The sequence below is a fragment of the Epinephelus moara genome, chromosome 17, assembly GCF_006386435.1.
Source record: "Epinephelus moara isolate mb chromosome 17, YSFRI_EMoa_1.0, whole genome shotgun sequence".
Lineage (NCBI taxonomy): Eukaryota > Metazoa > Chordata > Actinopteri > Perciformes > Serranidae > Epinephelus > Epinephelus moara.
The window spans coordinates 32,109,066-32,119,626 of record NC_065522.1 but is presented as its reverse complement, the minus strand read 5'-3'; the positions used below and the strand labels follow the sequence as shown (position 1 = coordinate 32,119,626).

The 10,561-nt window shown below is 38.6% G+C and overlaps 1 protein-coding gene across 1 annotated transcript in view; it reads left to right on the top strand.

The window, feature by feature from the left end:
• Window positions 1–4,129: 4,129 nt before the first annotated feature.
• Window positions 4,130–10,561, top strand: part of kif1c (kinesin family member 1C) — a 34,473-nt gene continuing 28,041 nt past the window's right edge. The window contains exons 1-2 of the mRNA XM_050067594.1: window positions 4,130–4,669; window positions 4,840–5,003. The gene's annotated coding sequence lies outside the window, so the exon portion shown is untranslated. The remainder of the gene's footprint in view (window positions 4,670–4,839; window positions 5,004–10,561) is intronic.

The following is a 10,561-nucleotide window of genomic DNA, read 5'->3' as shown; positions in this document are numbered from 1 at the left end:
GTGAGACAAGTATAAAGTAAAAATATAGTTTAAGGTTCAGTGGAAGGTTTAAAGATTTGTATCATCAGAAACGTGACTTTTACTCAGAAAAGCTCGACTCATTTTGACCGAGAGGAATTTAATTAATTAAATATAATTAAATCAAATATTTGTCAAAAACTCAAATTTAAGATTAAGACTATGACTTTTTAATGTCTAGTATTTGTTAATAAAATGCAGATGTAAACATTAAAGTCTTCAGTCTTGATTTAAAAGAAGTGAGAGTTGGTGCTGACCTGCAGATTCCTTCACTGCAGCCTGACGTGCAGACCTCCTGTCTGTCTCTGTAAGCTGAAACCATTTCCCTCAGTGGAAACAAAGCTTTGATTTACTTTAATTTCACAGATAAGAAACAATAAATTGTGAAGACAATAAAGCCTCCACACACTGTGTGTGATTTATCCTGGCTGAAATATGANGTGTGTTTAATGTGTGTTTAATGTGTGTTTAATGTGTGTTTTGAATCAACTTTACAGCACTTCACAGAAACTCTGTCTAGTGATTGAAGGTGTAACTGCAGAGTGACACAGACACACCACCACACAAGTATAAATGCTCACACTGGTGGAGGCCCCAGCATATGTCATGCTTTAGTCAACAGATTTTAGAATTAGTGTACAAAACTGAAGTTTAGAGTGTTTTAATTTTTCATCGTCCCGCCTGGACGAGTCATCTCAACTGAACATCCAAGAATAAACTCTGTAGGATTGTAGCTATGGCAGGTAAAATAGTTGGTAAGCTCTCGAGGAAGAGTATCTTGGCAGAGTCCCCTCTTTAAGTGTTTTCTTATGGCTTTATATGTTTGTTTTACTATTTGTCTGCTTTTTACTAAGTTGTCTTTGTGTCTGGTGAGCTGAAGACATATTTCCATCTCTGGTGCACCATAGACATCTTCTGAGACCTGAGAATACTGACTATATATATTGAATATATTGAGACGGAGCAGAACGGGACAGATGCACACAAACGCCTCCTCTGTGGTCACACGTGTTTCATGACATCACAGGAGGAAACAGTGTGGACCAATCACAAGGAGGTCAAAGGTCAGACACAACAATCATCGTAAAGACACAAACAAAAACTTGTTTTATGGTTCATTTTAACTGCTGTGTGTGTGTGTGTGTGTGTGTGTGTGTGTGTGTGTGTGTGTGTGTGTGTGTGTGTTTCCTGAATCCTCCAGGTGTTTCCTGACCCTGCCCCCCTCTTGTTTTACAGACACACAGTCAGACACTCGTGATGTTTGACTCTGACTGAACACACACAGACACACACACACAGAAGCTGAGCTGATGAGTACTTATTTACACACAGACAGACAGACAGACAGACACAGACAGACAGACACAGACAGACAGACAGACAGACAGACACAGACAGACGCAGAGGTGAATGTGTGAACGTTATCATAAACTAACAGTCTGATGAAACAGTCCTGCAGTGAAACATTCAGTTTGTGTAACAGGTTGTGCTGCTGCTGCATTAATGTTTCTGATACTGACTCTTCTGTCATTGGTGTAAACCTGGTACATTTATACACGTGTGTTTACATTCATCCAACATTAGAACTTTGCCGAATCATCTGTCAGCAGCTCCTGTTCACAGCGTGTCCATGGTGTTCACACAGCTGTCACTAAATCACTTTGAAACTGGAGAAATCTTTAAAACATGATTTTTCTCAATGAAGTTCTGCAGCGTCTTTGTTCTATGATTTCTGAGTGGATTAATGGAGATTAATTCTTGATGAACATAATAATAATAAGATCCTGGGAAAGTGTCAGTCACACTAAATCTAAATATATATATGTGTCGTGTGTGTGTTTATAATTCACTGAGTTATGGAGGTCCAAACACGCCAACACAAAGCTTCTGTGTACTTCATTAGTTCTGTAGAACCTTTTAGCTGCTCTGTCGTGTTCTCGCGTGAAACACAGAATGCTCTTTTAACATCCTGTGTGCGCGTGTCCCCGGTCCCAGTGCAACGTCACCCGGGGACGAAATGGCGACAAAGATCGTCTGTGTTTGAGAAGATGATCCACTACACCAGAATACAAAAAGTTTCTCATGCTCAATGATTATTAATATGTGGATACTGATGAGTGATTAACAGCAGAACAGAGAGTAATTCACAGTGGTGACATGTAAGTAAGTACTTTCTCCTCAAATACTGTACTTTAGTACATACTTGTAGTACTTTATTTGAATATTGCCATTTATGCTACTTTATATTTTAACTCCACTACATTTTTAGGCCAACATTACGGTGGCCCTGAGGGTCAAAACATGACAATTTGTAACACACAGTATTTCAGAAAACATGACAATTAATTAAAAAAACTACAACATTTGTAACAACAAGTGTTTTGTGACATGTAGGTTTTTTTTAAAAAAAATAAAAAATAAAAAAAATAAAATATATATATATATATATATATATATAGTTGGTTTTTGTGAAATGTAGTTTTCTAAAATTTTGTTGTTTTTGTGAAATGTAGTTCTCTAAAATATTGTTGCTTTTTTGAAATGTAGTTTTCTAAAATATTGTTGTTTTTGTGAAATGTAGTTCTCTAAAATTTTGTTTTTGTGAAATGTAGTTCTCTAAAATATTGTTGCTTTTTTGAAATGTAGTTTTCTAAAATTTTGGGTTTTTTTGTGAAATGTAGTTCTCTAAAATATTGTTGTTTTTGTGAAATGTAGTTCTCTAAAATTTTGGGGTTTTGTGAAATGTAGTTTTCTAAAATTTTGGGTTTTTTGTGAAATGTAGTTTTCTAAAATTTTGTTTTTTGTGTGAAATGTAGTTCTCTAAAATATTGTTGTTTTTTGTAAAATGTAGTTTTCTGAAATTTTGTTTTTTACTAAATGTAGTTCTCTAAAATGTTGCTGTTTTTGTGAAATGTAGTTCTCTAAAATTTTGTTGGTTTTTGTGAAATGTAGTTCTCTAAAATATTGTTGTTTTTTGTGAAATGTAGTTTGTCTAAAAAAAAATTTTTTGCAAAATGTAGTTTGTCTAAAATTTTGGGTTTTTCTGGCGAAATGTAGTTTTCTAAAATATTGTTGTTTTTTGTAAAATGTAGTTTTCTAAATATTTTGTTGGTTTTTTTTGCTAAATGTAGTTTTCTAAAATTTTGTTGATTTTTGCTAAATGTAGTTTTCTAAAATGTTGTTATTTTTTGCTAAATGTAGCTCTCTAAAATATTGTTGTTTTTTGTAAAATGTAGTTTTCTGAAATTTTGTTTTTTACAAAATGTAGTTCTCTAAAATGTTGCTGTTTTTGTGAAATGTAGTTCTCTAAAATTTTGTTGTTTTTGTGAAATGTAGTTCTCTACAATTTTGTTGTTTTGTGAAATGTAGCTCTCTAAAATATTGTTGTTTTTGTGAAATGTAGTTCTCTAAAATATTGTTGTTTTTTGTGAAATGTAGTTTGTCTAAAATTTTGGGTTTTACTGGCGAAATGTAGTTCTCTAAAATGTTGTTGTTTTTGTGAAATGTAGTTCTCTAAAATGTTGTTGTTTTTGTGAAATGTAGTTCTCTACAATTTTGTTGTTTTTGTGAAATGTAGCTCTCTAAAATATTGTTGTTTTTTGTGAAATGTAGTTTGTCTAAAATTTTGGGTTTTACTGGCGAAATGTAGTTCTCTACAATTTTGTTGTTTTTGTGAAATGTAGTTCTCTACAATTTTGTTTTGTGAAATGTAGTTCTCTACAATTTTGTTGTTTTTGTGAAATGTAGCTCTCTAAAATATTGTCGTTTTGTAAAATGTAGTTTTCTAAAATGTTGTCCTTTTTACTGCACTACATTTAATTTATAGATTTAGTTACTTTTCAGATTCAGATTATTAATACAAAATATAAATCAAGTAATACAGTGTAATAGTAAAGTTAATATTTGTGCAGTTTAACTTCAGTGAGACTGTAACTGAGTATTTCTACACACCGGTGTTTTTTTATCTATAATAACCCAGGTGGACAAAGTGACCTGGCCCAGAATCGGCCTGAACTCGGCATGCTGGATCCGATTCCGGATGCTGACACTGCCGTCACCGGGACGTCCTGTGACGCAGAGAGTTTGAGTGTCGGTAAATGAGTCGGAGTGAGACCTCTGTCTGTCTGAGTGTGTGAGGAGGCGGCGGAGCTCGGCGCGGAGCAGGGCGGGGCGGAGCGGAGCGGCCCGGGTCCCGGGGCTCACGGCTCACTGGCTCGCGCCCTCCTCTGCTCCTGCGCTCCTCCGTCACGGGAGCGCGCCCGCACTCACAGACGCGCACACCCGCCGCGCGGCCAGGCCACCGGCCAGCCTCTCCGCCTCTCTCCCCCTCTCTGTCTCCTCTTTCCTTTTCCTTTCTCACAAACTCGGTCAAACTTTCCGGTCACACCCGGTCTACCGTTAAACTCCCCCCGCGGCCCCCCGAACCGGAGCAGGAGCAGCGGCCACCGGGCCGGACAAAGTACCGGATTACCGAGTTTGAGCGACGGAGCCGGACCTGCCGTGATTCACCGCCCCGCAGCGGGCCTCAACTTTCCTTCATTTTGTTTCTCCTCTTCCCTCCGTTTACCGACGGTCACCAGCACCGGGCGGTGACGTCAGCCCCGGGGAAAGTGGTGAATCGGCCGCCGTTACACCGGAGGACACGATATTGGTGAGTGTTTTAACTTTTCTTTGACGCGCGCGCGTGCGTGTGTGCATGTGTGTGTGAGTGCGACACAGCAGCGCCCCCACCCAACTTTGTGACTCTCACACCGTGTGTGTGTGTGTGTGTGTGTGTGTGTGTGTGTGTGTGTGTGTGTGTGTGTGTCCCGGTACCGACAGGCCCGGGCCAGGAGCAGGACCACGGCTGATCACCGGCTGAACTCTGTGACCCGCCGCTTCTTTGTTTGTTTGTTTGTTTGTTTGTGAACGGAGAGATGGGGGCTGTGTGAACGGATCAGCGCGTGGCTTCCACGAGACTCACCGTTTCCTCCGGTCCGGTAGAGGTGAGTCATCATCCCGGTAATATCACCGGAACATGACGTTATTAGTGTTTAATGACTCGTGCTGCTGTAGTTTATACTTTAAAACACACGTTAATATCACAAAATGAGATTTAATTGATGTTAATTAACTTCAGCTCAGTGTTTAATTCAAACTTTATTTATTTCACATTAATCTGTTGTTTATTTACCTGTGAAATCATCTAATAAACAAACTGTACTGTCGTTATAAACAAAGTTACAGCAGGACAACAACAAACTAATTAAACCAACATCATGAATTTAACATTTAAACACACAAAACACATCAGATAAAAACAAAATACACATTAAAGTGACAAAAGTTTGATATTAAAGAGTTAAATAAAATGAAAACATTAAAAAACACTGAATATGTTAAATAATTATAATAAAGGACAAAATGTACCTTAAAGATGTGCTGCAGCAGCGTCAGGCTCTGAGCTGTACAACAGGTGAGGTTATTATGAGGAGGGTTAGTTTTAGTTTTCGATTAGTTGTCAGTTAATAAATCAATCACCAACTACATGTGATTAATGATGAGCTGGTGCTACGGGAGCATGTTGATGTCACGCCTGAAGGAAAACTGATCAGTATCAGGTGAGAACATGAAAAGTGTCTCATTCCAACAAGATGTTTTCATGTCAGGACAAAAAACTTTTCTTTTTATGACAGGAAGGAAAGAAAACATTAAATATTTGAATTTAAGAATCACAGAATTTTGACTTTTACCTTTAAAAAAAAAAACATTGAAAGTGACAGTAGTGTAGATGTTTTCACATTATAACAAGATTTAGTGCATTTTTAATAAGTGTATTTCTTTTTCTTTCTTTTTTACAAGAAAATATTCATGTCCTAATATGACAATATCTTGTAAACACATGAAACATTTTGTTATTACCTGAAACTGATCATTTGTTTGTTTGTTTATTTGTTTTCCTCGCCTAGCAGACAGTTCCACTCTTACAGTTTGAATGTTTTTTTAATAGATAAAAGTTTAAAGTGTGATTCCAGCTTCTTAAATGTGAATATTCACTGGTGTCTATAACAAGATAAATAATTATGTTTTTAATAAGTATATTTCTTTCTTTTTTTGTACAAGAAACATTTCTTGTCACAACATGAAAATATCTCGTTGAAAACATGAAAATATTTTGTAAAAATGTTGCTTAAATCTTGTTTTAAGAAACTTTTCATGTTCTTACCTTATACTGATCTTTTTTTTTATTGTCTTCAGGCGTGACACCAACATGCTCCCGTACACATAGTAATCATTCATCACATGTAGTTGGCGATAAATGTATTCATTGACAACTAATTGATCAATCTTTGCAGCTCATTACAAAACTAAACCTCCTCATAATAAACTCAGTTTCACCTGTTTTACAGTTACACCAGTTTTCAGGCGTGACATTAATGAGCTCCCGTACACGCCTTAATCATTAATCATATTACTTGGCTATTAATTCATTTATAGCAGAAAAGGAAAAAACAGTAAATATTCAAATTTCATATATATTAATATTTTAATAATCGACAGATTCATCAAAAATGAAAATAATCATTAGTTACAGCCTTTAGTTTTGTTCACCTGCAGTTTAATGAAGGTTTCACAGAGATAATTACGTTTTTTCTTTCAGTTTGTTTTAGTGTCGTCAAAAGTTTTAATACATTTCAATTTCTGAACATTTGAAAGTTTCAATACTTATTATCCGCAGCATCAATACATCAGTACCAGCTGCTCCTTCTCTCTTACTGTTAATATTTCCCACGAATCAAGAAATGAAAAGTAATTTTCATATTTATCATTTATTTAAAAAAATTCAATTGTATGCCCTCAATGCCAGTTTTACCGGTAGTATCTAACATAGTATTAAATGTCAGTACTTTAATGTACTGTGTACATCAGTTAGAAATTTCAATACCATGACAAAGACTCAGTTTACCCCCAAAATAAAAAAATACACCCAAAAACATAATATCTCTCCATCGATCCTTTATGACTTTGTTCATGTTTTGAGATCAGGAATTCAACTTATAACTATTAATAATTCTAGACGGGCATCAGAGATCAGTCCCCTGTAGGTGTAACGCCGGCCTGATACCAAACAACTTTTCAAGCAGTTTCATCAGCCTGTTTTACAGAGATGACGCCGTAGAGCCGCCGCAAAGTCCCGACATCACACAGCTTTTATATTTTATACAGGCAGCATTGTGTTGTTCCAGTGTGTGATGTCAGACAGCATGATGACATCACAGAATCAAAAGAGGCACAACTTGTGACACAATGACATCACATGTCAATAACAATCATTTAGCGTCCCTCTTACATGGGACTGACTGCTGTTCTGCTTCTTTGAGTTAGCTGCTAACTGCTAGCAGCTGCTGTTCTGCTTCTTTGAGTTAGCTGCTAACTGCTAACAGCTGCTTTTTAAATCTTCGGGAGGGTCGCACAAGTAACACGTCATCAGAACGTCACACCTGTCGTCCTGCCGGCTGTCCTGTTTATACAGATGTCGTTTCGATACTGTTAATACCTCTGCTGCTGGCTTTAAGAATAGACAACTCCGTCCCCCATTCTGTGATCGTACCTTATATACAGACTGGCGAGGTGTCGGCAAATATCCGCCGAGGTGCAGCCAAATATCCAGTGTCAGAATGAACTTCTGAGTTTTACCACAGTTGTGACGCTGCCATGATCTGGATCGTTTGGTGTCAGGTGGTTATAAAACTGAGCTGTCTTGAGTCGGTCTTTTTCTCCTCTTGACGTTCCGATAAAATCAAACGATAAATATTATTGCAAGTAATTAGGCTTGGCTCAAATACTACAGTTCAACTACGTGAACATCAACAACTAATTGCTGTGCTCTCTCCAGCACCAAACAGGAAGTAGCAAACCAGGTAGACAGTAAACAAGGAGGGGACGTGAACGTGAAGTCTTGATCCTCTTGTTCTGTGGGAAGGGAGGAGAAACTGTAGGCGCTCCTCCCACTGGAACAGCCCAGCTAACCAACGGAGGCTGGTAGAGTTTTGAGGCAACCAAACCCCAAAATGTAAAGTTTGTATCAAATACAGCTTATCTTTATGTATATATTGATGCCGAATTGACAAGAATACTGTCGACATGTGACGCCTTTAATCTCGTGTTTCTACAGTTATGTGTTTTTGTGGAAACGGAAGGAATTGTTTAAATGTTGTATTTGTTAAAGGGAGTTTGGTGTAGTATTTTCCAGCAGGAGCAGGGTGGAGAATAATCTCAGAAGGGTTGTAGTTGTCTTGAAAATATTGATGCTCAAAGATCCACAGTCTTGATAAGATGTTACTTAAAAGTCTTTAGTGCACAGTTGGCACAAGTCTCACTGAATGACATCATTACGTGTCGAGGCGCTGGGGTTATTGTCATGTAGGAGAAGGAAGTGGGCGAACACAAACTGCTGTCTAAAGCTAAAGCATTTATTGTCAGTGGCATTAAAGGGACAGACCAGGAAAAATGACCAGAGGTACGGAGGGCGTCCACATATTTTTGACCATATAGTGTTGGACAGATTGATCTGCAGAGAGACTGAACCTCTGCACACTGTTCATGTCTCTCTGTGGCTAAAGTTAGCCTGAGTGGCTAAAGCAGCTCTCAGCAGGCATCTCAGCTATGTGTGTGTGTGTGTGTGTGTGTGTGTGTGTGTGTGTGTGTATTTTTAGCTGCATGTTGTTTGGATTCTGCTCTGATGTTATTAAGCAACACCACAGGACTGATATCAGGGGTGAAAGAATCCGATCCTTCACACTGATCCATTACAGAGTCATAAATTCTCAACCAATCAGAGCCTTGCCCTCATCCACGACCCGCGTGATGTCATTGTGAAGAAAGAGCTTGGGCTGGGCGTCCAGGAACTGGAATGTAAACAAGCAAAGGTGTTTGTCGGCCAGAGAACGTAGAAAGTCTCCTACCTGTTAGCGCTCCGGCTAGTGCTTCTCAATGGAAACATGAGTTAGCATCCAGCTGTAGCAAATTTATTCCGATATACAGGTTGGTTTTGGAACGTTTTTCTTGTCAGAATCGAGCAGTAGTAGTAGCATTTTTTTTTGGAGATAGAAAAATAAGATGGAAAAGAGTTTCGCTGTTCTATTTTGTTCTGAAAATGTGGGCGTGCAGCCTCGTTCTGTGGACGATAAACCAGGTGCAGACTTCCATCTGTGTCACCGCTGATGAGGAAATACAAGTGCTGGACGGAGCAGTGAGTGACAACAACCCCGCCCACATTTAAGAGGACTGTCTGAACAGACCGAGGGTCTAGGTACCATGTCTGAAGGCTTACTGCTGGTTCCAAAGGTGCTGGACTGAAAGGGTTTGGTGGAAACGGGGCTTATGCACGCCGCAGGTTAAACACGCAACAACCTCTTGGGGCGCCACTCTCTGACCAGTAAATTCTATGTCCTGTGAAGTAAAGTGCCTGTCTTTGTGAATGGAGTCTGTCGGCTTTGAGATGACAGCTTTAGTCTGACGGCAACGTAAAGCAGTGAAAATACTCTAAATATAGCGTACACTTTTTTTTCTTAGGGGGCTTAAAACAAACCGGTTGAGACAGCATTTGCTCGGCGCCGTTTCACTTTATGTTCACGGGAGGCTGTGCAAACAATCTTTTTGATTCGGCCTATTATTTCCTTCTCCATTGTTGCTGTTGTTGATGGTTGGTCTTTGTGGTATTTGTCCCGCCCCTCTTGCACTGTGATTGGACGGCTGGGTAAAATGTGACAGTGAGGAGCAGCTGCAGCGTTTAATTCAGAGCTGAATAGTTTTCAACTCTGTGTCACCAGAAGAAAATGGCAAAAGTGCAGAGTTCACAGCAGAAAGGATGCTCAGCGCATCGTCACGTTGAAGTGTAAAATAAGGACCTAGCCTCATTTTTTTGAGAAATGAATGCAGTGGTTGTGACGGTTGCTTGCTGTTCCTGCAGTTGGAGATATGAATGAATGAATGACTTCACTTCGAACCAAATATAAAAAAACGTAATGAAAAACAAACAACAAAGACAACAGTGTCCGAAAAGGAGTAAGGTAGAAATAAAACGTATACGTCGCTACGTCTTTCTTACATTTCTTCTTTTAACTCGTGTTACTTTAACAAATTTGCAAATTTCTTTACAACTAATATTCAACTATCCCCGGTTTATTTACAGTCCAGGTACCACCCAGTGTTAGGACACGAATATGCACTCCTCTAACACGATGACAAAAATATCTCTTTTGTATAGTTTTTTAATTTGAGTCATGTTTGTGACCGTCCAGTAAACACACTTTTCTAACTTTATATTCCCTTTGAACCAGAGTCCACGAGAAAACAAGTTCAGTGAAGTTCACATCAGCTAATTCAGACACACAGTAAAGAAATCATCCGCCATGTCAGTTTATTGTAAACTGTATCGTTGACATACACGCTGATACTGCGTCTGACGGCGGTTTGAGCTTTGAGATGCCAGTTTCTCCCACTGCACATGAAGGCAGCACGCAGTCATTGTCATGTGAACAGGACATTTAAGAGGCCGGAG